The 26,850-nt window shown below is 55.5% G+C and overlaps 1 protein-coding gene across 2 annotated transcripts in view; it reads left to right on the top strand.

Moving 5' to 3' along the window:
• HDAC4 (histone deacetylase 4) overlaps positions 1 to 26,850 on the top strand; it is a 281,806-nt gene that overhangs the window by 66,727 nt on the left and 188,229 nt on the right. Inside the window, exon 1 of one of the 2 annotated variants that reach the window (XM_032857626.1) lies at positions 12,045 to 12,241. The exons of the other annotated variant lie outside the window; for it this stretch is intronic. The gene's annotated coding sequence lies outside the window, so the exon portion shown is untranslated. Of the gene's footprint in view, positions 1 to 12,044; positions 12,242 to 26,850 lie in introns of those variants that run through there. 2 annotated transcript variants of the gene reach the window in all.

The following is a 26,850-nucleotide window of genomic DNA, read 5'->3' as shown; positions in this document are numbered from 1 at the left end:
TAGCCCTTGCACATCCTCTGTATGCTAGGCGAAGCCCCCCGAAATGTCTTCCCAGGACATGTCCTCCCGGACTCCCCACCCCTCAGCCCTGCCAGCGTGGAGTGCGTCCCCTGGCCAGTGTGAGGACACTGACGTGCACAGAGCACTTGCCAGCCGGGAACGCCGTTGTCCTGGGAGGACCTACAACACTTCCTTGCGGAGACCAAGGAGCCCAGAAGGAAGGTGGTCTGCCTGAGGCCATCGGCTGTGCTGGCCCTGGGCCGTGGACCAGGGGCCCTGCGGTCGGCTGCAGCTGTCTGTCCGCTTGGCCAGGCTGCTCCGTGGCGCCGGAGTGGACGGACAGGCTGCGGATTTCTGCCGGCTGGGCACAGTGCTGAGTGCCAGTTGAGCACCCCAACGGTCGCCAAGAGATGAACCTCCTGTTCTTGTGCCATGCTGGCAAAGGGGCCATGGTTCTTGTTTCAGCGGCTCTGTTCGTTTTTGCAGAAGGCGGGTGTGGAAGTTGTAATTTAGTTGGACACACAAGGAAAACCATGAACTTGCCTTTCCTCTGTAACTGTGCAGTGCTTCATTTTTCTTATCAAAATTGTAAATAACAGCAAAGTGTTTGCTTTAGCATGGAGGACGATAGGGGAGATTTTTACTCCTGGCCTTTGCCTACTTTCAAATAATGGAGGAAGAAAGGGCAGAATGTAAAATCGTGTGTGTGTGTGTGTGTGCGCGCGCGCGCGCGCGCGCGCATGCGTGTATGTACCCATGTGTGTGCATACTGTGTTTGACCCCTCGGCGACCATGGAGGAGATGCACTCTCAAGGTCTGTGCTTTCTGCGGAGAGGGGCTTGGTGGCTCCTCATCATCTGTGCTGATCCGGGATGGCAGCGTTTCTCGTTGGCCCCTTGTGGACCTGGATCCCAGGGCAGAGGGCATGGTGACGGCACTGAGATGATTTGGCTAGGAGGCAGTGTCCCCCCGCCCTGGCCCTCCAAATGCCACTCTGCCCCGCAGGCTGGCCTGCCCTGTCTGCTGTCCAGCCCCAGCTTCGGGGGACACTGGGTGAGGCCAGCCGTGAGCATGCATTGGCATCTTGTGCCTTTTGATTGACAGTGATGATTTTATTGTGTTGCTAAGATCCCTCAAGTCTCGACTGAGAAAAGCTGGTTGTGATTTTTGTGACTTGGGATTTTTCATTGAGTCTTCTACTGAGCAGTAGCCTCTGTCTCCCCAGCACGTTACGTCAGTGCTTGAGGGGACCATGTGGTCTCTGCTTCCAGGGAGCATGTCAGGTGGTCCTTCTAGAACTCTTGAGTCTCGGGGGTCCCCGAGGGATAAGGCCAGCCCTGCCTGCAGGTCCCCCTGCTGTAACCCCCTGGGGAGAGGCTGCTTTGGGGTTGTTAGAAAGTCTCAGCATGGGAATTTGGTGTGGAATGCAGTTTAAAGTGTACATTTTCCTGTGTGTTTGAAACACAAACACGAAGTTCTAGCACTTTTATCGCTATGTGTGTGATCGGCGAGAGCCCAGGCCACCCTCCCCCGTCATGCTGCCCTCTACTCCTCACCTTGGAGAGAGTTCCAGAGCCCTGCCCTGTAGGCACGGGGCGGGGCCTCCATGCCAACAGAGCCCTCGGTTTCCAGTGTCCTTTCGTTTCTGGAAACTGCCAGCAACACTGGAGACTTCTACATTTCCCGGCTGTGCAGAACGAGCTTCTGGGTGTTGTGTGTCTGCAGACGGAGACAGCTGACGCTGGCTGAGGCTGCTTCCTCCTGCTCTTTGTACGGCGTGTGGCTCGACAGCCCTTACCGAACCGGCCAGGCCGCGTTGCCAGGGCCAAACGTTGCAACATGGTGTGGAACAAGTGTGCCGACGATGCCAGGAGTGTTTGCTTGCATGCCATGAAGGCTGCTGAGTGCGAGGATGGGCATCCCGCCGCCAAGGGGTGCAGAGAGCTCCGGAGGGGCTGGGCGCCGGGAACCTCTGGGAGATTCTGTTTTCTTCTTTGTAAGATAGAACTAACACTGCTCAACCCGGCCAAAAGAACGGTGAGCCAGACAGCGATCCCGTGCCCCTGAGCTGTTTTGTAAATGTGGGTAAACACCATTGGCATCTGCTGCAGGGAGGATTGTGGGATTGGTTTGTAATGCGACCCGGCAGGGACTCATTCCCTTAGAGGCCATTTGAGGAAATGCAGAGGTGGATACCAGGGACTGTCGCCTTTGTCCTGTGGCCCCGAGGCCTGCCTGGTGGCCCTGCTTGGGCTCAGCCTCTGACAGTGGCCATGGAACCTCATCCTCAGGCCGGCGGCCCCTGCCTGGTGTTCTCCCAGCAGGCTCAGCCACTGCACAGCCTCTGTGGGGGGGGTGCTGGCTGCTTCCCTGTTTATTGGTTTCCCCTCTTTATGGGCGATGCAATCCCCAACCCCAAGGAAAGAAAGCCTGGTCTTCTGTGGGAATGCCAGTGGCAGTGCCCTTCTCTGGGAATCATTCCACTGAGAGCTGGAGCAAGAGGCCCCTTTGTGTCCAGTGGCCGACCTGGGGACACGGAGGCCTGGGAGCTGCTGTGGTCAGTTTTGAGGGCCAAAGGGGAAGAGAGGGGCGGACAGGCCGGCAGGCAAGCATTCCACAGACCTTGGACGTTTGGTGGCCCTCGTCCCCAAGGCTCCGGCGTTGCCTGGTGCCCGCTGTTCTCGAGAGGAGTGGGTACTCTCTGGTGTCTGGGAGCTGCCCCAGGGGCTTCCCAGCCAGGACTCTTTATTGCTTGTGTGGGTACAGGTGTGGCTTTCATCCCTGGCAACCAGCAGAGAGCCCAGACCTTTACTGAATTAGATGACAGAGCTGAACCTGAAGCAGGTGGGAGAGGAAGAGTGTGCTGTGACACCGTCACTGTGATCCGACCTGAGGTGTCCTGCCTGCTCAGCGGGCAGGGCTCTGCAGGACAGAATGGGAAGCAGAGGGGGAGCCTGGCAGAGGGAGCTGGATAGGAAGGGTTGGGCATGCTGTGGGGGGTGGGGGGGATTGCCATTCACCTGTCATCACCGTGAGCCATTTCGGGGACTGTCCCTATCTTCCCACGCTGTGGTCATAGACACAAGTTTGTGGTTGATCTCACGCTCACATAGATGCCTCTATGCCCCCCAGGCCTGCAGCGCTCCCTGGGGACCCTGTTCCTGAGGGGCACGGGGGTCTGTTGACTTACTTGCCCTTGGGAGGCCTGCTTTGTATGGTCTGACTGCCCCAGATGGAAAGCTGCCTGAGACCGGAATCAGCACATGGCTGGTGAAGTCTGAAGAGTTTGGAGGGAGATCGCAGGGGTTTGAAGAGACTCACTTGTGCCAGCCGGCTGTAGGATGCATGGGATGTTTAGAGGTGGTTCTGAGCATACGGTATAGTGTATTGGCCCCACCGTATGGTTCAGGGAGATTAAAGTCAGGGTTCGTTTTCTTCGCTGTCTAGCGGCCATGGCCTTGGCTGTGGCTTTAGACACGGCTCACCTGCAGCAGGGCGTGGTGCCTCAGGTATCCCGTCAAGGCCTCACAGCTGCATGTCTGCTTTAGAGAGAGGCGTGCTTTCCAGTGGCTCCTGCTTTGCCCTCAGTGGCCCCAGCCTGGCCCCCCTCCCTGGCATATGTAGGCTTTTCTCTGTCGATCCCTTTGATCCTGTCAGGAAGAAGCCCAGTTCGGCACAGTGCAGGGCCCCGTCCCTGCACCCAGGTTGGGAAAACACTGATACAGTGATAGGACATCTTCCTGAAGTCCCTCACCAGGTAGCAGGGGTGTGGCTGTTCCTATGCAGGACTCAGTAATGTCCTCTGCAACCAGTCGGCTCTGCTCTGTGTCCTCCTCCCACTCGCGCACATTGTCTGGTCTGCTCTGTCCAGGGCTGGTGGGTGCTTATCTCCTTCTGCCGTGGTGCCTTTCCATGCAGGGGGTGGGGGGCGGGGGAGAGCCAGCCATCCTGGGAGAGGCTGCCCTGTGCCATTTTCTCCATCTGAAGGTCTGAGCCTCTTTGCCTCCGGGGCTCAAGGAACATGCCGTTCTGCAGCCTTTCTGCGGTGCCCACCTTAGGTCCTCTGTGACATTGCACGCCCTTAGGGCTGAACTGTGCCACTTGCTTGATAAGTGTTGTCCTTGAGATAACTGTCCCCCAACAAGTGTCTGCTGCCCCTGGTGCAGTAAGGAGAGTGGGATTTAAGCCCACTGAACACCAGTACTGTCCTGTCTGCGGGGCCCTGGACCAGGGCTGGGTGAGATGGCGGGTGTGGGATAGTGCAGGGGCTTGTGCCCGTGTCTGGGCAGACCGCTAGGTCCACTGCCTCATTCGATTTCTTGCCAATCAAGTCAGCCGGGGCCGCTTTTGTGTAGTAATAAGAGAAAATTTTAAATTCTCACTTCCCCTTGTGTAGAGTGGTTTACCAGGAGGCTGTGATTGCCCGGACTACTCAGCCGAGGAGAGTTTCCGTGGCGTGGTGGTTAGATTTTGTGCAGAATGGTTCACTTGGAAGCCGGCGACTGCCCTGGACCACTCAGCCGAGGAGACTCTGTGGCTTAGTGGTTATATTTCTGCTCTGCACGAAGGCCCATAGTTTGACTGCCTGATGGGTGCCTCGGCTGCAGGGTCTGATTCTTCTTGCCTAGAGCTGATGGGCTACTCCAGGTGACCTCGGGGAAGCTCTGTGCCGCTGGCTCCCTCATACTTGACCCTGGCCTGTGTTGGCTGGTTCAGGGGGCTTGAGTTCGTGGTTGGCAGCCCTTGAGGGGCTGCACACTCCCGGAAGGGACTCCTGCTGGCTTGGGACCTGGAGTATGTGTGGCAGCCTTTCTTACTACAAATCCTACTGCTTCCCGAGCAAGCTGAGGGAAGTGTCCGCTTTGCAGTGCGGCCCCAGAGCTCCCAAGAGTACTTGCTCCCAGGCTCTCCCTCCGCAGGCCTCAGGTGTGCCTTCTCCCCTTGGGGGGCCCACACCCGCCCTTGCTGCCGAGGCTTCTGGCCCATTCTCGTATCCCAGTACGTGGCCCCCTTCCTGTATGTCTCCGAGGCCAAGGTCTGGAAAATGGACCTCCGGCCGCAGAGAACTGATGCTTTCCCCCCATCTGCATGTGGAATGAGAAGAAGGAGCTCAGAGTGGGACTCTGTCTCAGGAAGCGGTCGGAGCAGATGGTGTCCCGTGTCTTCTCTGGAGGGCATTTGCTGTCAGAGCCCAGGTCAAGTGCACAGCGGTGTGGTGGGGGCGGCCGGCCGCCGGAGCCCGTGCTCTGGGCGTCGGAGCCTTGTGTCTGCGGTGAGCCCGCGCAGCGTCTGCTTGTTATGTAATGTGACAACACGGGGATGAAATAGAAACCAGATGTCGGGGCGGGGCGATGCAGTCCTCATCAGTGGGCGCCGGCAGGCCACGGCCCGACTTTCCTCCTTGCTCCCGGCCGACGGCCCAAGAGGACTGGCTCTGGAGGGGCCGCCGGGACGCAAACCAGAAGCTTGGCTGAAGGTAAAGCGCAGACCTGCTGCGATTCAGTCGTCTGAGGAAACTGTGCGGGTTCTCCGTGTCCCGTTATGTAACTGCGCGGGCCGTGCCGTGTGGCCTGGCCACTTGCTAGCCGGTCATCTTATAATGTCGGAACTCCATGGGTGCGGAGTGGAGGCCTCTGCCATCTCCCCTCCAGTCTCTGTGCCTTGTGGTGGGGTGTGGGGTAGGAGGAAAGGGGGTCTGCGGTTCGCTGGAGCGTGGGCACTGCCCGTGGGGGCAGGGGGCCGTTCGCCACCGCTGCTGTGGGGCGCTGCCGTCCTCTCCTGGGACACAAGGCCCCGTCACCCATGCCCTGTGCGACTGTACCACACATGCCCCGCTTTGCCCTGAAGTGGGGTGTGCCTCCCTCATGTTTCGCTCTTGTCGAAACATCGAGACGATCTCCTTTACTGTGATTTTCCATTGACTGGTCTTCCAGAGAGATCTGTCGATTCTGTACTTTGGTAAGAAGACCCCTTGGGAAAAAAACCTAGGAATCTTGGCTGCAGTCTCTTGCCCCTGGGTTGCTTTAAAGCCTCAGCGGGTTGTTACATTCTTGTTAGGAACATCTGTGCTGACTGCCACTCAGATCATCTTGTCCTGTCACCAGGGTCCCAGCTCAGTGAGGCGGAGCCAGGTCTGTGGGTCCATCAAGTCCCGACACGAACTTCCCCACGGGGCTGTCACTTCGCCATCTCTGAAACCACAGCCAGCATTCACGCTGTGCTCCCTGGCTGCTAGGCCCATGCTAACCACGCAAGTGGAGTTTCTTACAGAATCCTTCGAACACACCTGTACAAGCAGGTCCTTTTATAACCCCATTTCACTGTGAGGAAACAGGCCCAGAGAGGGGGTGCCGTGCCCGGGGTCTCAGCACTGCGGCAGGGATCCCAGCCAGGCCGGGCCTCTGGCAGCAGGTCGGCTCGGTTTCCCAGCTCTTGGCTGTGGGGCCCTCATTTCTGGGTGGACACGGGGTCTCTGCTGGGTGTTGCCCCCGGGCTTTGTGTGTTCAGTGTGTGTAGGAACGTCAGAAGCAGGGGGCAGAGATTTCTCACCTTGACATAGGGAGATGTGTGTGCTGGTCCTAGATCCCTATCCTGGGAGAAAACGTGAAACGCCCCAATAGCCTTGTTCCATTACGACTGTTCAGAAAGAGAACTTGGAAAAAACCTACCCAGTGGTGTTTGGAAGACTAAGCGTGGTTGTCAGAAAATTATCCAAGGAAATAGAACTTTCCCTGAAATCATTTTCTCAAACAGGAGCTGCTGTTTGACCCTTGAGAACCCACGTTGAGCTGTGAAAGGCCGAGGAGCAGGAGCGCCCTTGTTTCTGGGCGGGGCGGGGCTGCTGTCACCATGCAGAGGACCAGGCCCCCAGGACTCCTGGCTGGTCTGGCCGCCAGCCCGTAAGGCCCGCCTCGCCCCAGCAGGGGCCGTTGGGCACCACAGGGAGGCTGCCATCGTGTTTGCATCTCAGGCTCTGTGATGCTTTGTTGCTAAATATAACCCCTTCTTCGTGTTTCTGAAATCAGCCCATGTGTCTCTGAGGGTCTTGGGTGCAGACCCCCCGCCTGGCAGAGGACAGCCACTGGGGCACAGAGCCCATTCTAGGTACAGGCTGTGTGCCCAGGGCTCTTGCCCTCCTTCGTGTTCAGTTTCCAGACCCTTCTGGGTACCTGATGCCATGAGAAGGCAGAGCCTGAGAAGGGTCTTTCTGGCAGCACAGCCCCGGCGTGTGTAGGGCCGGAAGAAGAGCATGGCCAGTACTGTGCCCAGGCCTGCAGTGCCCATGGCCCCTGTTCTCTGTTGTGCCAGGCTTGGGGTGCCTAGCTCCCAAGGGAGGTGGAGCAGAAGGGAACAAGGGGGTCAGGCCCTCCTTATGCATCCCCAAACATCCCATGCATCTCAGAAGCCTTTTCCAGAAGGTTCTCTTTGAATAGTCCCTGCTCAGTGTGGGACTGGGTGGGAAACAAGGTGAGGGTCACCAGGTGTTGTCCAGGGTACCAGGGGGTGAGGGTTCTGTCTTTGTTCTTACTGTCCCCCCCACCACATACCCCCCTGTCACCTTTTAAACCAAGTGGGTGCTGGGGCCTTGTCTGAGGGTCTCAGTTCTGCCAAAGGCTGGGCAGTGCTAGGGCCATCCCTGCTATTGAGCAGGTGTCCAATGGCTTGTTTTAAATGAAGAACATCTTTCCTGACTTTGGTTTTGCATGAGGATGGAAGGCCTGGAGCCTGGAGCGTGGTCAGGTCTCTGTGGTCTGGTGACTGAGGGACAGGCTACATGAAGGGCCCAGACATGTGTTCGCCCAGGATCGCTCAGCCTGGGTGCAGGTTCAGCCGACTCAGTCACTGACTCTTCTTGGTCGCAATCACTGACCTCTGACCTTGGCACAGCGGCCTCCATTTGACTGACCATCGGCCCGAGAATCCCAGCAGAGGCTGAACATTTTCTGTGTTCAAAGTGTAGGAAGAGATGGGAAGTGCCAGGAAAACAGCAGAAATTGGGGATTTCATCAGAAACGAGACTTCTGGGGAAGAGCTAGGTATCTGTGAACCCAGATCCATCATCAGATTCTAGAAGCAGGACTGTTGGAGGCATTCTGTGAGATCCTGAATCATCAACTCATTATTTAAACGTGATGATACCCTCATGTAGGCAGTCTAAAACAGCAAGGATAATTTCTGCTGTGGCACCGCACCTCTGAGTTTACCCACAGTTCTTCATCCTCTGACAGACAAGTAACCTGATCCTTCTCTGTTTGCCGCCTGCGTGGTCATCTTGAATGTCTTTGAGATTCATGGCCTGTGATGTGAGGGCAGTGACAGCTGTGTTCCCAAATGTGTTTAGGTAATGGGCTTCAGAAAAGTGTTTGCTAAGGATTTGTCTATACAGACTTAACTGGGCGTGTGCACTTATGTGTGCGTGTATGTGCGTGTGTGTGTGTGTATAAATACATTTAAATTTGAAATGCAAGTTTCATCGGTCCATTTGTCTAGGAATGGCTAGAATTTAGGAACTAAATGAAACTAAGCTGCACATATGCAAATAATTTGAACATGATTGAAAACCAAACTGAGTTCTTATTTATCCTGCCTACAAATCTGGAAACTTGTAGAACTTATTTTGGCATTCTCTTTTGAAAATAATTCATGCAGAAATAGTGTTATATATGCAAAAATACAAAAAAGGGTAGAGAAAAGACCAGAAAGCCCTTTGCCCCTTTCTGGGCTCCAGCAGAGTGGCTTCCACAAGGAAGGGGCAGGAGTGGTCTATCCTGGTGTCAGCTCTGAGTGCTTGGGTGGGGGTGGGGAATGCCTGTAGCATGGCCTTTGGGGAGACCCAGACTCCCCAGTAAAGGGGGTGCAGACCCACAGTGCTCCCCTGAACCAGGCTCCGTGAAACCATGCAGAAGGAGTGAGGAATGTTCCAGAAATTGTACCGAGGATAGAAGTTTGCCAAAGTCCTTGTGTCAATTCCTGATACATCTGCTGCCTCTTGGAGAAACCTGTAGCCCACCAACGTGTGTGAACGCTTACTGAGGGGTGATGATCCCTGCAGTTAGGGGACACAGCAGAACATGAGAAGAAAAAATAAGCTGAACATGCCTATATCTGTGCCATACTAATTGATTTCTCATCTGTACTTAGAGAAACACTTACTGAGCCTTCGGCCAGCCAAAAGGTGCTGGACTCCTGAATGATCTGGGAATGGGTGCCATCCAGACTGCCTGCCCCTTGCCACTCGCCTTCAGCTGGGCCCTGCAGGTCACCATGAAGACCTTGGCCCCAAATCCTTTTCATTTTCTTTCTTTTCTTTGCTAGCTTTAGAAAACCCTAGGTAGAATCCTGTTTTTGGTTGAAAGTAGGCATTTGTACTGAATAGTTTGGGAAGCAGGTACCAGCAGCGTCTGCAGGCCCGAAGGGACAGCCCAGCCTTTGGGCTTCTGCCTCCTGGGGCCTCTTAGCAGAAAACAGTGGTGTTTATGGAGCCCAGCAAAGGGGAACATCGTCATCTGTGTACAACTTTTTCTCAGGCCTGGATCTCCTTTAAAACAGCATGTCTTTTGAAGGAGCAAGAAGTTTAAACAGACTTAAACAATTTGTTTTGCACACAGAGCTTTTAGGATGTTTTCTCGAATGCTCTGTTATTCCAGCTGAGCTTCCCAGGAGCCTTGCGAGCTCAGCTGGGCCTGCCGTGTGAGTCTACTCTTCACTTTATTAATAGTGAAAGAGCACCAAGCCACCACCTGGCATCCTTCCCCACTCTCCGTGGTGTCAACTGGGCCCTCAGGGCAGGACAGAAGCCTTATTGCCCGCCTCCCCACCCCAGGCCAGGCCTGGCCACACCCACCCAGGGGTTCCTGGGCTCTGTCCGGCAGGTATCCTGCATTCATTTCATTGATGCATGAGGGACCAGATTCAGCACCTCCTCTGAGGTCAGCAGGCCTCTGTCCCTCAGGCCCTCTCATGGTGGAGCTGGATTACCTGCCTGGGGGCAGTGCTCAGTGAGGGGAGGGCCAGGGAGGGAGGCGCCCAGGAGGCCACTGGTTCCAGAGGCTGGGATCCTTAATAGATGCTCGATGGGGGCCCAAGGCTCAACATTGACAGGGACCCCGGGGGAAGGGGACCTTGGGCATTGAGCGGGTGCCAGAGTTCCGGACCAAAGGTCCTGGGCCTGAGCCTGCCCAGGAGGCGTGGGTGCGTGCCGTCCCCTGCTGTCTGTGCAGAAAACACAGCTGCAGCAGCTTCTTTTTAAGAATGAGGAACGGGCCTCTGGTTGCTGGAGAGTGCAGTTAACAAATGAGCTGTTTCCACAAATGCCACGGATGGCGAGCAGGGCTGACTCGAACTCTTCCCTCAATGAGCTGATCAGTGAGGCAGCAACTCAACTGGTCGGTTTCCTCAGCCAGGAGTCAAAAAACAGCACTGGAAATGTTATGAGGGTTTCAGGAGGAGAACAAAGCAAAACGGCTGCAGTGAGAGGATCCCCGGGAGAGCAGCGGGGCCGTGCCCGTGGCCAGCGGCCACCTCTGTGCCAGCCGCTGGTCTCCACCCACTACCATCGGAGGTGTTTTGGGGGGAATGTTGCAAGAGGGTGAAACCGGCTGCCTTTATCGAAGACGGTGGTCTGGGTGAGGAGAGGAAGCGGAAGTTCACCCAGGCACTAGAGAAAGACAAAAATAAATACATTAGTGTAGATAGAAAGCAAGAAGCAATTATTTCTAATTGTCAGGTTCTGGTGGTTTCCCTGGAGCCCCATCATTCGGGCCACCCCAGGCCTGCCCTTGCTCTTGCCGCTGACGAGGCCTAATGCCCACTCAAGACGACGGGGTGACCATCTCTCTGGCCCCTCTCTAACCGCCCCCCCCCAAAATCTTTCCCTCTTGGGAATACCAGTTCTCATGTCCCAGCATTCAGCAAGGACACTGTGATGGGATAGAATTCAACCTGAGAGCCGCTTTTGGGGAGGGGAAAAGGGGATTTGCTTTCTTAAGAGTGAACAACTGTCAGATGATTTCCTCCATGGACAGTTTTTCCCAAAGGGGGTACTCGTTTAAAATGCTCCATGTCCACAGGGCCCCTGCTATCCTCAGGCCAAGCAGAAGTAGAGTGGGTGCTGTTTTGCTGGGGGGCCTGGGGCCTGGGCTTGGGGGCTGGCCAGCAGTGCCCAGTGTCCTTGGGTTTCTTGGTTCCTTCCACTGCGCAGCTGGAAAAAGGAGGATACTGGAGATGTTTGGAGCCCCTGGGCAAAACCAGCATGTGGAGTCCCCTCCCACGAGGGCAGTGCTTCTTCCCAGGTCTGCTGGCATGTCTGTGAGCTGCCTCGAGGACAGCAGAGTTTCCCTCACACTTGGATTCTGCTCGGGGGTCTCCATGCTTTGCTCCTGTCCCCGCAGGCCAAGGGGGACCTGTGTGATACCATGGCCTTGTTGGAGCAACAGATGAATTTGCTGGCGTTGTACTTGCCCTGACTCTGAAGATCCCTGGAAACTTCCCCTGGACAGCGGCTTCCCCTTGGAGGGTCCATGTGCTCCTTTGGAGAAAATGTTCTCCAGCTCCAATAGAGACCTTGGTTTTTTCGCATGAGCCCTGCGGGTGTCCCAGCTGCCTTTTGTCACAGGCCGCGAGCCGTGCCACTACAGGTGTCTTCCATTCGCTTTGCTGGGCTTCAGTTCAGGCCACTGATTGCCCTGAACCTTCTCTCCGTGACTGCAGAATTGTACCAGGCTCTGTACGGTGATGACCAGCTTGTAAAGGGCTCACTAACCATCTTATTTAATTTTTAAGAAGGAAAAGCTAGGTGTCTTCAGTCTGAGGCTTGACCTCTTTGATAGCAGTGGTGAGCTCGTCTGCCTGCGGACCCAAACCGTGTTGGGATGTTCTGCAGCATCCGCAGTCCAGTACCATGGTGACGTTGATGACATCTTTCTCGTATGACATCTTTCCTGAAGAAGGAAGTTCACAGAGCATCAGCAGGATTCGGGAACGTGGGCCTGCGTGGAGGGCCTCGCTTGGCCTTGTTCCGAGGTGTCCAAGACTTGCGGTTACTCTCTGAGCCGATTGGGGACGGTTATGCTCGGGCCAGACAGGCAGGAGGAACATTCCACAGGAGTGAGAAACTCACGAGCTCTAAAAATACACCACAAAACCTGTTAGCATTTCTGATAGGGACTGGGAGGGGAGGCCGACTTTCCAGAGCCAGGAGTGGGGGAGGACGCGCTCCCTCTGCAGACGGCGCCTCCGGCTGGTAGGTGGAGAAGGTGGGAGACAGACCCTCTCCTGGGGGAGCTGTTGGGCCCTTTGCCTGCAGGGGCTCATGTGGGACGGCCCTGTTCTCTGTGGAGCCTGAGGGAGGAAACGGAGGAGCAGATGTGAGGAACTGCCTTCACCACTGGGGTGGGAGGGACACAGAGGAGGGTCAGACCCCGCCTGTCTGAGGGGAGAGAGCAGCTCAGAGGTCAGAACGCTTGCCCCAGGGTGGGTATTCACGGTGCTGTGAGGACTGGCTCCCCTGCCTTCCTTCTGGGGCCACGTGGGTTTACACAGATAGACTGCGCAACATGAGTCATGGGCTTTTTGCTTCTCCTCCTCCTTCCAAGCGATGTGCGATCATGGAAAAGGAGAAAGCGAGACGAGAGGAGTCTGGAAAAAGTCCGTAAGAACTGGTGAGGGGAAAGCTGGGCGTTTTCACAGCTGCCCAGGCCTCGAGGGGAGTGGACTGTGTGCTCGTCCCACTTGTGTGTTTGCGTTCCCACTCGGCCCGGCTTCACCCACGTTCGTAGAACAGAGGCCGCTGCAGCTGGGAGCAGAGGAAAAGACACCACGACACAAAGATGGCTTTGTGAATGGGGACCGCTCAGTCCTTTAATCCAGAGCTTCCCGCAACAGTGGAAGTGGCCCGCAGCTACTGTTCCAGATACCGTCGCCACTAGCCTTGTGTGGCAATCAAGCACTCAGACGGGGCCAGTGCGACTGGGGACTAGAACTTCCCATTTAATTTGAATTCATTTTAATTTTAAGTAGCCACCTGTGGCTAGTGGTCACTTAACAGAGGAAGGCTGTAGAAGGAGGACTTGAGGATCTGTCCTCTGTTCAGTTACTTGAACATAGAAGGCTTAATCCTTTTGAATTTCCTGGTTGGATTAAAAAAGAGGCTTGCTTGTGTTGGGAATATTTTAACAGTGAGTGGCCTGGGCGGTGTCGGCACAGTGCTGAATTTATGGTCCTTCTCAAGGCTGTTGGGAAGATGGCACGAGAGGAAGCCTGTGTTGCAGACGTGCACACCGGTGGTTCCAGGTGTGGGTTCATCTGGTCACAAGGAACAGACATTTCCTCAGTGGTGGGGAAAAGGGTGTCCATTGAGGGAATTTAGGAGAAGTTCTTTAGAATACAATAAGAGGAAGTCTTCTGGCATTATTGCCCCCTTCCCCCCTTCCCTCCCTCCTTTCCCTTGCCCCTCCCCCTTCCCCACCCCTGCGCCTTCCCATCTGCTCTGTCCTCAGCTGTGTCCCTCTCATGTTACACACTCCAGGAGCAGCCAGCTCGAGCAGGGCGGGGCAACAGGACACCCTGGCAAACGGACATCCACATGGACTTTACACAGTCTGGGGTCTGTAAAGTCACTGGGAGCCAGCCAGTGTAGACAGACCTCACTGCATGATGCCGCCCTTGACCCTTCTTCTCACTCAGGGAGTCCTCTCGTTGATGTGTGCGCTTCGGAATGGTCCCGGGCCAGTGAGTGTGTGGGCACTCTCCTGTTGAGTATCAGGTGACTGTGTGTGGCGAGCTTGTCCTCGCCCTGCGTGTGCAGGGCGGCCCTCCAGAGTGTACTCCCCTCTGCTTGCTTGTATGCCCTGAGGGGGAGCCAGAGCTGTGCAGGGTGTCTGGGGTGGGGTGGGTCTTCCGCTGGCCTTGGCCCATGCTGGGCCCCATCTAAAATAGCCTGGAGGGGCCGCTGTCTCTGTGCTGGGCAAAGAAAAAGTTTGATCATCGCTGCGTTGATTTTTGGGGGCTGTTCATGATGACAGGCGCCCCCCACCCCATTTTGTAAATATTTGACACAAAAGGGGTGTTTCCTGGCACAGTATCTTGTTTGAGGAAATAATATCCGTCTTGTGACGCAGTTAAGTCTACGAGAGGTTCTGAGTTATTGGATGGAAAGGATTCTGCTGGGGAGATGCCACATCCAGGCCCGGGAGGTGACCTGTGAGGCTTTCGGTCCTGGCAGGTTCTCTCAAAGAGCGCTTGAACCCCGGTCTCGGGGCTTTATAAAATGCGGCCGGTGTTTCTGTGCGTGGTGCTCATGTGTGCTGCTTGTTGGGGTTGGGATAAAGCAGGACTGGAACGAGGACGGTGGACGGGACTGAAGGCCCCCGAGGGTCATGGTGCAGATAAATGAGCGTCTCAGCACCCGGGACTCTTGCAAGTGGCTGGGCTGAACAAGGGTTGTGATGGAGCGGTGGCGGGGCCCAGGAGATCTGTGGTGTGTTCCTTCTTGCCCCCGAGGTGCCCCAGTGTCTCCCCCCGGGTGAAGGGCTGCTGTGGTTATGGGTCCCTGCCACAAGTCAGGTTCTGGAAGCATCTTCTGTTCCTGGTGATGCTCGGGAGTGTGCCAGCCTCTGAGAGGTCACAGCTTGTCCAGGGGACCAGCCAGATCCGCCAGGGAGCCCAGGTTGGATCCCGGGTTTGTCTGCTTCCAGAGGGCCTAGACATTCCCCTGCTGGGCGCTGAGCCCACCGTCTGCTGCACTTTTGGGCAGGAGGATTCTGTAGTTTGCTGATTCGGGTTTCTGTTTTAGGCCATTGATTATTTCATGGTGTGACTGGATTGTGTTCACGTTCACCCATTAGGGTTTCCTCAAGCTGACTGACCATGGCACGGGGTTTCTCCCACATTTTACGTAACCACTGCCTCTTCCTGGTCCCCTGTCACCCACGTCGGTGACAGCGATGCTGGGGACGGGCGCACGCACGGCAGCAGCACCCCGAGGGGAGGGCTCTGGGCAGCTGTGTAACAACAGATCGCTGCTCCTCCGTTGGAGGAACACCGCTGACCTTTGTGTTGTGAAAATCGGCTGTCCCTCACCAGGTCTCCGTTTTCTCCAGGGTTCCAGAGTGGTGACCACAGTCTTCATAGGAGTCTCCTCTTGTTTTTGGGTCTCTGGCTGGTGTAGCCTGAGCAGGCCGGGCCCCAGCCTGTCTGGTGGGCCTCAAGCAGTCCTGAGCTGGGTCTCCTGAGCAGTCCTGAGCTGCAGTCACCAGTGCCTCAGTGCCTCGGTGGGGTTGTGCAGGGCAGGTATACCTGCTGACTGGGTGGTCTGGAGCCTGGGAGCGTCGTCAGCGCGTGGCAGAGGGGGCCGACCGTGAGCGGACTCTTGCGCGAGGGGTCTTCTCACATAAGTGGGTCCTCTCGGTAGGTTTCTTGGGCAGGTGGGCGAGTGGCAGCAGCATGAGGTGACTGCTGTCTCCTGGCCACTCTGACGGACCGGAGTGTCTGGGCCTGTGTCCCAGAGCCCTTTCCATTCAGTTCCAGGCCATGAGGCTGGTGTCAGAACTGATTACAGCAGTGGCCTGAGTGCAAGCCCAGGATGGAGAGTTCCATGTCCATTGTGATCCTGCTATGCCCCAAACTGCGGAAGTGGGTGCTGGGTGCTGGGTGCTGGGTGCAGGGAGGGGGCCACGGCCAGACAAGCTCCACTGCCAGCTGCAGCTGCTGCTCACCAGCTTGACCTGGGACTGTGTCCTTGACCTCCCCGTGGCTGTCCTGGCTCTTTGTAAAGTGGATTGTGGAGCCAGCGACTTTGCAGGGTGTCTGTGAAGAGCAGGCATGGGAAGACCCCGGGCGGGCTGGCCAAGTGCATGCTGGCATGGCCCCGCTCTGCAGGCCGGGCTGCCCCGCCTCTGCTCCTCCTCCCCATGCCGTGCAGTTCCTGCTCATGTGCAGAGGGCGCATCCGCCTCTCGCCGTCACATGGGCCCGTAGAGGAGATGAGGGGAGGGTGGGGTTTGCGACAAACAGTTGTAGGTGGGCAGGGGCCCGCTTCAAGAGCAGCTCCCACAGTCCCGGGCTCGCGGCGGGGCGGCCTGCGTTGCCACCAGACGTCTTGTTGGAAGCGACTACTGTTCCACGACGTGGCCATGTCATGGTCTTAACTCTAGGGAGAATGTAGGAACTTGAAACAAAAATGTGAATTAAGAGAGAACTGGGGGCAAGTCCTAGACCGATTCAACTAGTCTGCGGGCTGCAGAGAGCACCTGGAAGGGGGCGGTGGTTGCTGAAGAAAATGCCAGTGATGTCGATAGGTCCTGTGACTTCCGTTTTCACATATGTGTACACGTGTGTGTACGCGTGTGTGTTACTTTTAAATACATGGGGAAGAGCTTTTTGCTCCTGCTCCTCCTGGGAAGCTCCAGAGAGAGCATCCTGGGCAGGTGCATGTGGCAAGGCCTGGCCTCACCACTGCGGTGCCCTGTCCCCCGGCCCTCTGGCCCCTGTGCCCACAGCTCCTGAGCTAGACGTGAGTCTGCAGAGCAGAGAGTGGGACCGATGGACTGTCCCCCAGTGGCAACATGGGCACCAGAACGAGGGTTTCCTTGTCTAGTGAGCAGAGCTGCTGCTGCCTCTGAAGGGTGACGGTGACCCCACAGACTGGTGGTGAGCCGGCTGGCCACCCGCGTGCAGCTCCTGCCTCTGTTCTTCACCAATGTGGATGTACAAACCGCTTTTCTGTTGTGCTTTGTTTCAAAGTTGGCTTTTGGCTCTGTCCCCTCGGTCACCTGCTTAGAGGCTTCCAATGAAGAAGCAAATGAGAACAGCTTCTTGACCATTGTGTGGCTACCAGAGGCAACAATAGAATTGCCTGTGGATTGGACTTGTCGGTGGGTGACGTCCATTTCCCCCAGGAGGCTGAGCAGTGTGGGGCTCCCCTGGGCAGTGTGGGCCCCCCGGGCAGTGTGAGCCCCCTGGACAGTGTGGGGACCCCTCTAGGTGGTATGAGAGGTATGAGCCCCTCTAGGGGCTCTCTTGGACACTGTAGGCTCCCCCCAGGGCAGTGTGGGCTACCCTCAGGCTACGTGGAGCCTCCCAGGGCAGTGTGGGCTCCCTTGGACAGTGCGGGGCCCCCCTGGGCAGTGTGAGCCCCCCAGGCAGTGTGTGGGGCTCCCTCTGGGAAGTGTGGGACCCCCTCTAGGTGGTATGGGGCTCCCTTGGACAGTGTGGGGTCCCCCAAGGAAGTGTGGGCTACCCCTGGGCAGTGTGAGCCCCCCCCAGGGCAGTGTGGGGTTCCTTTGGACAGTGTGGGGCTCCCTGGGCTGTGTGGGCCACCCCCAGGCAGTGTGAGCCCCCCTGCCTCCACCACCTGGAGTCAGTGTGGTCTTGGCGGCTGTGTTAGTCTCCGGGGCAGGTGTACTGTGTGGCCCGGGGCCTGGCCAGGATTGGCAGGCAGAGGCAGGGGCACAGGAGCAACCCTCTCCTGAGGAAAACCTGACATCACGAGAGAGAAGACATCATGGAGTCCTCCAGGGCTGGCCCTGAGCTCTGGGTCACCTGTGCACCTGTGAACCAGGTAGCGCTGTGGCTTATGGGGTGGGGGGGTCAATGGCCCCCCCAGGGAGAGTGGGACAGTGGGACATTGGGCTTGCACCCTCCGAGCATTCACAGAGCTGCAGTGCCCCCTCGTCCCCCATTTTGGAGATCTGGATAGTCACCTACCTACTCGTGGAAATTTCGAGGGTACACCTGCACCCTGGTCACTCACCCTGCACCTGCTTCCAGCAGAGCTGACACAGAGCCTCTTGGTCAGGCCCCCAAGGTGGAGAGGGGTTCCAGGCCCAGACAGCCCCTCATGCCCCCATCCTGGCTTCCAGGGGACCTCGCTGTGTCCCTGATAGGGACAGGGGGCAGGGCGGGGGGCAGCCTAATCTTTACATTAAGTAGCATAAAGATAATTCTTTTTTTAAATATAAAAATACACAGAAATGGAAGTTTTGTTATGTTTTCCTGTGCCCCAGGGAACATCTTTTGGAAGCCATCTAGATCACTGTTCCGTTTCTTTGGCAAGAATAATCAAATACTGAATGTCAAGGGAAATGAGAGCAAATAGTTCCAAGATCCTCTGATGTAGACAGGCCTGGGGAGCAGTGAGTGTCTCTGAGTGTATCTGCTGCAAGAATCTTCTGGGCTCAGGGAGACAAACTCTGATTCCTGTGCCTCACCCTCGCCCCCACCTGCGACCCCAGGAAGCCCCAGGCGCACCGGGAAGTACCCCGGAGCTTTGTTATTTAAGGACTGTGTTCACAGAAGAGCCAGAACTGATCAGGGAAATGCTAAGTCGTGCAACAGGACTCCTGAGGCTGCTTCTAAATGCCAGCCAGTCTCGGGACCCTGATCCCAGGAAGCCCTGATAGGCTCTGAGGCTGCAGGAAATGTCGTGACCTTTACAATCTGAATGTCCGCGCTCAGAGAGACAGTACCCACTGAAAGAAGGAAAAACAGCTGGAGCTGGGCCGCGGCGCCCAAGGGCGGGGGCTCTGATCTGCCGGGCAGGGACCCTGGCCCAGGTGGTAATGAGACCCCTCCAGGGGATGGCAACGGCGTCTGTCCCCAAGGCATGCATGCGGCCAAGTCTGCAGGTGCATGTGCTGCTGTGAGCGTGACGTGAGTCCCAGTGGAAGTGCGCTCTGCACACTTTTACAAGCTCTAGGACAGTTGCTGGTGTCTGTCTGCTTATAGTCGTGCCTGGGTGCTATCCTCTCCTGCCCCGGGACCTTGAACCATATCAGAGCCTCTGTGCCTCAGTGTCCCCACCTGCAGAATGGGGACATTGAGGGTGCTGGCATTCCCAGCTCTGTGTGATGATCGGGTTGGTTGCTGACTGCTGTCACGGCCTGGATCGGGGGGGAAGGCGGGGAGGTGGCATGTCAGGAGCCACTGCCAGCCAGGTGTCCGTTTGTCCCCAAGCTGGGAAACCTAGAGGAAGGATGGCTTAAGTCACTGGCTTGTTGCTTCCTAGGACGCTCCTCACTGGTTTAGTAAGGAGGAGGCCAGGGAAGAGGCCGCTGGCCATCTTTGTGCTCTCTGCACACAGAAGATCATTGGCAGTGACTTTGTTGTTCTGTCGATTTTGGTGAGGACGTTTTATTTAAGAAATAAGATGACATTCAGTCGGAGCAGTAAACCAGACACAAAAGAAGAGCTTTCAGGAGGTACAAGCATGGAGGCAAGAGGACAGGAGCCTTCTTTTGGAACAGGCAGTGATGCTTTGCTTTTTTCCTTTTTAATCATCGAAGTAGAAACTTTGTTTTGGGAAAATCTTAGAAGAATAAGTGTATTTGAAGGTGGGGGGAAAAACCCTCCCGATCCTCCTCTAATCCCGTCACTGTAGGTCATGGCTGTGACCACGTGCGTGGGTTTCTATCCTATCCCTTTTCTGGTGTTCTTTTGTGTCTTATTGCTTTCTCCATTACTGGGTTCTTGATGAATATGAGATTTTGCTGTTTTGCATTTTATGTTTTAGTATAACCATCCTTCCACATTGTAAGAAGACCCTTGGCGGACGGCTGGTGGCTGTGAAAGTTGGATTGGACGGGTGCTGTCCCACCAGAGACCTGACTGCTCCCGCTGTTGGACAGACAGAGGCTTTGAGGCTCTTGGTTGATGATGCCCATCTCTTGAGGAAGAACAGGAGCCTAGCTTTTCTCACTCTTTGCCCAGTGTTAACCATCCTGTGCTCACAGTGTCCCCAAGGGAGATACCGAGGGCCTGAAGGCAGAGCAGGCTGCCTTGGAGGTCTTCCGGGCTCACCCCGGGCCTCTCCTGCCCATGCTCCCGGGCAGGCTTGCCCTGTGCTCCCTCTTCTGTGTCCAGCCCTGCTCTCGTGCCTGAGCCTTGCCCCCAATGGACTTTGGGGTTTCTATGCATCCTTCTTTCTGTCCCTACTGACTGCCACTCTTCTTCCCTCCTGGGAAAGGACTTTCTCACGCACCCAGAACCCCGGGCCAGCCAGGACTCCTCTTTTTCTTCACACTCAGTGTTGCATGAATTTCCTGCATGCATTTGTTCCTTCTCCTAAACATCTGTTTCACCTCTCCCGTTTTCTGTCCCCACTGCCACCGCCGTCTCTCTCGTGGAATCCAAATGCACTCTGGACATCCCATCAGCCTATCCCACGGCTCCCAGAGAATCCGTCTAAGATGTGGGTCCATTGAGGGGCTCCCGTCTGTCCCTGGGAGCAAGAACATGCTCTGTGACTCAGCTACCCTCACAGCCCCAGGGCCTCCCTCACCTTCCCTCTGGGCACATGTGTGGGTGGTGTGGTCCCCGTCTGAGTCCCGCGGTGACGGAGCACAAGCAGGGGCTTAGATGCCCTCCTGCTTTGCCAGAGGTGGAGGATAGGGCTGGAGGAGAGAAATGGTCATGACTCCCATGGTCCTGCTCTTCCTAGAAATGTCTTCGGGTAAATTTATTTTCTGTTTCTTACTGCAAGTGGATGACATGAAGCCTCCTGTTGTTTTTAGTGTGCTGGGGCCCTCAGCAGGCCCTTGCCGTTGAGTGTTTGCCCACTGAAGTTTTCTGAGGAAGGATAGAGCCAGTTTCCGGCCTCTGGGGTGTTGAGGCCATCCCTTAGACGTGCTGGGACACACCTGAGCTATGTGTCTGGCCGGGCAGGTTGGTGTCCCCATGCAGGGTGTGGATGGGCCTGAACGGAAGGGAGTGGAGGGAGGACAGTGGGAAGGGCGTGTCCAGTGGCGCCCTGTGCATGGCTGGGCCTCTTAAGGAGGAGGGGCGCGGTGGTGACCCCAGGCTCCTGCATGGGCTGGTCTCTTGACTCTTGACACAGCCCCTTGGGCTGGTCATCCTGGGTCTCTGCCCTCATCAGGCCCCACCCCTGCCTGTCAGTCTAACCCCCTTTGACCACGGAGGGTCTGGCCCCCCTGCTTTAGTGACTTGCCAAAAGACCCTCGCATCCGAGCCCCCACCCGGCCCCACATTTCTGCCACACCTTGGAGGTTGGGGACCTTGCCTCTCACCACCTACCCCCTGCCATGGGAGCTGCCTTCAGGGGTTCACATCTACTGAGAAAGTACTGGGGAGACACTACTGAAATGGGGTTTTTTAGAACCCTGGGGTCTTGCAAAGTGTTTACAAATTAACCAAAAAGCTGGGTGGGCAAAGGCAGGCCCTGAGGGCTAAGAACCAGGGGAGCTCATCGTAAAAGAGGCTTTTCCAGTCTGTTGTTTCAGGGAGCCCGTAGCCTTTGGAGCTGCTTTTCCCCTCAAGTTCAGTCCTGGGCAAGGGTAGTTCTGACGGTAGACTGAGCCTTTTCCGGTGCTGACTGGTGGTGGCCCCGGGGCCAATATTTCCTGGAAACGGGACCCTGGGCCACCAGGGCGCTGTTGCCAGCCCCACTCCTCAACCTGTAGGCCAGGTGGGTGGTTCCGTTTCCTTTCTAGAAGGATGTGCAGCTTTATTTGAAATTTAAAAAATGAAAACTGTATCTGATAGACTTTCCTATTTATTGTTTAGATGGTAACTAAAGTTGAAAATATTATTTTCCTGCCTGAACAGGGCTGTGCTTTGAGTGCTAATGGGCTGGATTGAAAGGAGACTGTCCACTCAGAAATCCCCATTAAACAGTTTCCTTGGCTCCCGAGAGTTTGCCTCCATCCCACCCCTGTTCCAGAGGAAGAAAAAAAGAATCAGTAGCCCCCACTCCCCCCACACACATAGCGGTACCTCCCACTGGGGGATGTTCCTGAACCGCACGCACTGTTTGACCTGACCCACTATGTTGGCGTAATGTTCAGGTAGCTCTGCAGGGACCGAAGGGACGCATTGTCAGCCCCAGCGGTCTGTGTTCTTCTGACCCTGCCCAGCGCCAAGGCTGCTCTGGTTTCGCACTGGGGCGGCTCGGTGCCCGCCAGCCCCTCGGATTCCTTGGCTCGGAGCTCGGCCCGAGGGGTGTTTACCCTGCCATTCTCATCGCAGACTCTCTCAAAGGTCTTTGCGTCACACCTCGAACAAACAACAAATGCTGGAAGGGTTTGTGTTCTCACCGCGGAGAGCAGCCAGAGCACTTTGTTTACTTGGAGGCCTGGCCTGGGGTGTGGGTGGGGGGGGCTCTGGGTCTCCCTGGAACCGCGTGTCTGGAGGGGGGGGTGGGGGCAATGTAGCAGGTGTTCCTGGGGAGGCGGCCGCTGCCCGGGCTCCTGGACACCAGCGCTCTGCCTCCGAGGCCACTGCAGGTCACCCCGAGTCCAGCGGCATCCCCCCTGCCCTTCAGCCCAGGGACCCTCAGGGAGGCCGCAGACAAAGGACTGGGCAGCCTTTGTGGGTTATGTTTTCATGCAGATGCAGCCAGCCACTTCCGGGGGCCCTGCCAGCCGAGTTCCCCTGTACCAGGCTCTCTGGAGCTTGGGCCCTTTTTCTAGAAGGTGCTGGTGGACATTTGAAATCTTCTCACGATATTTAAAATATGTGGCCTTGGAAGAGCAACACAAAAAGCACACACATAGACGTTTCCAGGGCTGCACCCCCCACCTGCCAGCCATGCTGCGAAGTAGAAATTAACCTAAATTAGGAAGATAATTGTCCCCGTGTTAATTGTAGGTTGTCCTTTGGAGCTGTTTGCATTTGCGAGGCCTCAGCAACCGGCTGGCTCCGGGCCCAACCGGGCCTTCCTGCCCCTCAGCACCCCTTAGAGCCACAGTTCCAGAAAGGAGCCCTTTCTTGGGGTGTCCTCTCTCTCCACAGTCTCAAGGGGACATTCTTCTGCGGTCCCCATGTCAGCTGCGTGCCCCCCAGACTCCCATCCCCACCCCAGGATGTCCCTCCTAGAGGGCTGCGAGGCTCTTTCTGCACACAGGCAATGCACACAGACTCCTGGCTGTTTCCAGCGTGCGTGCCTGGTGTCACAGCTGTCCTGGCTGGTGGCGCTATCACACTTGGCTCTGGGGGCCGGCACTGGCAGGCCAGCAGCCTTGACCTAGCATCTCTCCCTGCCATGGTTTAGGGTCCTCCTGTCTCCCCCCCGGCACTCTGTAGGCTTCACACTAAGAATCCTGTGGGCCCTAGCAATGGTTCTGTGAGGGGTTTCCCACTTGGAAGCGCCCAGGTGAATCGCTGGCCATCCCTGTTCTCGTGCACACTGCCGAGGGGAGGCAGGGGACCCTCTGAGCTGCTTGTTTCCTCTTCTGATTGGTTTTCTTGTTGCCTGGCTTACTTGCTCTGTCAGTCATGACCGGATAACACACTGAAGTAAAAATCTCAGTCCCCGCCCTCCCCAGGCGATGAGTAAGTGTTGAACAAAGGGTGTAAATGCCCCCCTTTCTCCCCAGTGGCCTGTAGGTAGTGTGGCAGCAGGGTGTCGTGTGTGTGTGCAGTGTGTGTGATGTATGTGTGATGTGTGTGGTGTGGTACACATGCAGTGTGTGCGATGTGATACACACATGCACACACAATGTGTGACACGCGTGACACTCATGACATGTGATATGTGAGGCAGGCACGTGTCACACAATGTAGGACATACATCTGTGGTACGCGATGCATGTGATGCATGTGACACATGTGACACACGATACACATGCTACATGATGCGTGTGACATGTGACAGATGTGACATGTGCAACACACATGACACGTGATATGTGAGGTACGTGACACGATGTGTGGTACACGTGTGCAATACGTGATGCGTGTGACACAGTGCGGCACGTGTAGTACACACAATACGTGATGCGTGTGGCAGTGTGATGAATGTATGTATGACATGTGATACTTGTGTATGCGATGTGTGTGGCATATGTGACACGTGTGTGATGTGGGATACATGTGACACATGCATGATACGGGTGCTCTGTGTGTGGGGTGTGTGGTGCGCGGGAGCTGTGGGGTGTGTAGGCAGGCAGACCTGCATAGCTGCAGCTTGCTCTGTCTCTTGCTCTTAAAGTGATCCTCCAAATCTTCGGTCCCTCCAAACTCCCTCTCAGAGACACGGAAGGCTCCCAAGGTTGTCAGTTTTACCACTGATCTGCCTTTCACAAGTTCAGAAGTGCCCTTCAACAATGGTAAGTGGGCTGCTCATTGCTGCTGTGTGTCCTGGATCACCCCGGTGGGGCATCCCCATGACAGGGGCTCTGTGTCCCGCATCACCACAGCTGGGCATCCCTGGGACAGGGGCTCCGTGTCTTCCGTGTCCTGTATCACCACGGTGAGGCGTCCCTGGGATGGGGGCTCTGTGCACCACCGCAGCGGGGCGTCGCTGGGATGGGGGCTCCATGTCCTCCATGTCTTGCATCACCGCGGTGGGGCGTCCCTGAGACAGGGGCTCTGTGTCCTACATGTCCTCCATTATTGCAGTGGGGTGTCTCCAGGATGGGGGTCTGTGCATCACAGTGGGGCGTCCCCAGGATGGAGGCTTTGTGTCTCGCACCATGCCTGGGCATCCCTAGGAAGGGGGCTCCGTGTCTTCTGTGTCCCATATAACTGCAGTGGGGTGTCCCCGGGATGGGGGCTATGTGTCTTGCATCACCGCGGTGGGGCGTCCCCAAGACAGGCTCCATGTCCTCCATGCCCCGCATCACTGCAGCGGGGCATCCCCGGGACGGGGACTTCCTGCCCTCCGTGTCCTGCATCACTGTGGCTCGGTGTCTCCATAGTCAGACATTACAGTGGAGAAAGAATTAATTCAGAAGATTGGGAACGAACTCAGAAGATGGAGTAATTCTCATAATATGGGAAATGTTAGCTTATATTTGGAAAAGAAATAATAAATTTAGTAAAAATTGTTGATGCATTTGGGATTTTAAATTAAGAGACTTTCTGTGGATAAAGCCGAGTTTTGGAACCCAGATATGTATTAACTCTTGGAGGCTTTGTTCCCTGGGTGCTCTGACTGGGAGGGAACACATTCTCTGTAGCTGGCTTGGCCTCCTTTATTTTGCTCTTTCATTTGCTTTACCTAAAGCAGAAATGGTGAGTAAAGATCATGACACTTTTTAAAAATCGGCTGTGGTGGTGACGGCTGGGGGAGCTGGTGATGGCCGGGGAAGCCTGCTTGGCATGACCTCAGCAGGAGTTACTGGGGGTCTGTGCACCCCTGCAAGGGGTAGGGGAGTGGAGTGACGGAGGGGGGCTGCTGCTTCTCCTGGGCATTCAGAGTCCTCTTTCCATTTTTGACGGCACAGTGCCGGGCACACATGCAGTTGGGAGTTCATTGAAGGCTTTGTGAGTAAAGGAGGGAAAAACTATTATTTAAAAGATTTGCTTCCTTATTGGGAAACACAGAAACGTGCATTTTTTAACACAAAGAAAGGTTAACCTGCAGAAATGCTTCCTCCTAAATGAAGACTTGCCTGAGTCAGAAGCAGACCTTTCCTTTTGTGGTTGGTGCTTATGGAAAACAAAGTAACAGCAGGAACCATCCATGCCTCCCAGCCTTGAAGGTGGTTTTCTTCCTCTGACTCCTCAAGTTTTGTTTCATCTTCAAGTCTTGGAGTTTTGTGTATGGTGCAAGGTAGGGATTAATTTTCTTTCCTCATTTCGATAACATTGGTGTGACACTTCACCTCCTTTCCCAGGATGGCCACACTGCGGGCTCCAGCGGAGATCATGTTTGCCCTGGTCCCGGGCCCGGTGCTGGTCCAGGGGTGCCATGACAGGAGTGAGGCCCTGGTGTCCTCTGCCCTCACCTCCTTGCTCCTTCCCCACTCTTCCTGCAGGGAAGAGAGCAGGGCTCTCTGTGTTTGACCCCTCCAGAGATGTGAGTGCACCAGGGACAGGTTCCTTTAAAAAAAACTAAGGTGCGGGGGAGCACCTGGGTGATGCAGTCCGTGGAGTGTCTCACTCTTGGTTTTGGCTCAGGTCATGATCTCAGGGTTGTGAGATCGCGCCCCACGTGGGACTCCGCACTTGGCAGGGTGTCTGCGTGGGGTTCTCTCTCTCTTTCTGCCCCTCCCCCTTCCCCATGCATGCACACACTTTCTCTCTCAAGTAAATAAAACTTAAAAAAAAAAAAAAACTGAGTGGGAATTTGAATGGAATTGCACTGAATATATGGGTGGATTTGGGGAGCATTGACATCTGCACAGTATTGGGTCTTGTTTCTTCGCACCCTCGTCTTCTATCGATTAGTACTTTAATGTCTTCTAACAGTTTGTATCATTTTCTTAGTGCAGGCCTTGCATGTGTTGCATTAAATTTACTCTTTGGTAGAGTCTAGGGTTCTTTCCCTTATTGTAGACGAGATTTTTTTTTTCCCTTAAATTTTCTATTGCTAGTATATGAAAATGCAGTTGATTTTTGCATTTTATATTTATATCTAATCACTTTCCTAAAATCCTACCATTTCAAAGTTTTTTCGCTAGATCTTGGGGGTTTCTAAGACAAAGAACATGAACTGTAACGATGACAGCCTTGCTTTCTAATTACTGTGTTTATTTTCCTCATCTCACTGTGCTGGCTGAGGATCCTGGTTCAGCTTGGAGCAGGAGTGGGAAACCGGGCTTCCTTCTGTTGTCCAGGCCTCTGCTGCGCCCCTGTTTCAGAAGATGGTGGCTTGAGGTTTGTGTAGGATTCCCTGCAGGTGAAGTTCACGGATGTGTGTGTTTCCAGAGCTGGAAACTCTCACTGCACCCACAAGAGAATCCAGAGAATGGCATGGTTTCTCTTTAATGTATCCAAGTGTTGCTTTAACCCTTCTTTTTTTTTTTTTTTTTTTTTTTTGTGCTGGAGCCACCTCACTGGTGATAAGTACTGTGTTTTTTATATCTGACCGGATTAGGCTTGGCCATACTTTTGGACTGTTCTGTCTTTTCTTAAGTTGCTTTGGCTCACAAGTCTCCTTTTTAGCATCAAATTG

Source organism: Lontra canadensis, unplaced genomic scaffold (assembly GCF_010015895.1).
Source record: "Lontra canadensis isolate GAN:19392208 unplaced genomic scaffold, GSC_riverotter_1.0 scaffold13, whole genome shotgun sequence".
In the NCBI taxonomy this organism is placed as follows: Eukaryota; Metazoa; Chordata; class Mammalia; order Carnivora; family Mustelidae; genus Lontra; species Lontra canadensis.
Note: the sequence above shows the minus strand (reverse complement) of the source record. Positions and strands in the feature narration are given on the sequence as shown.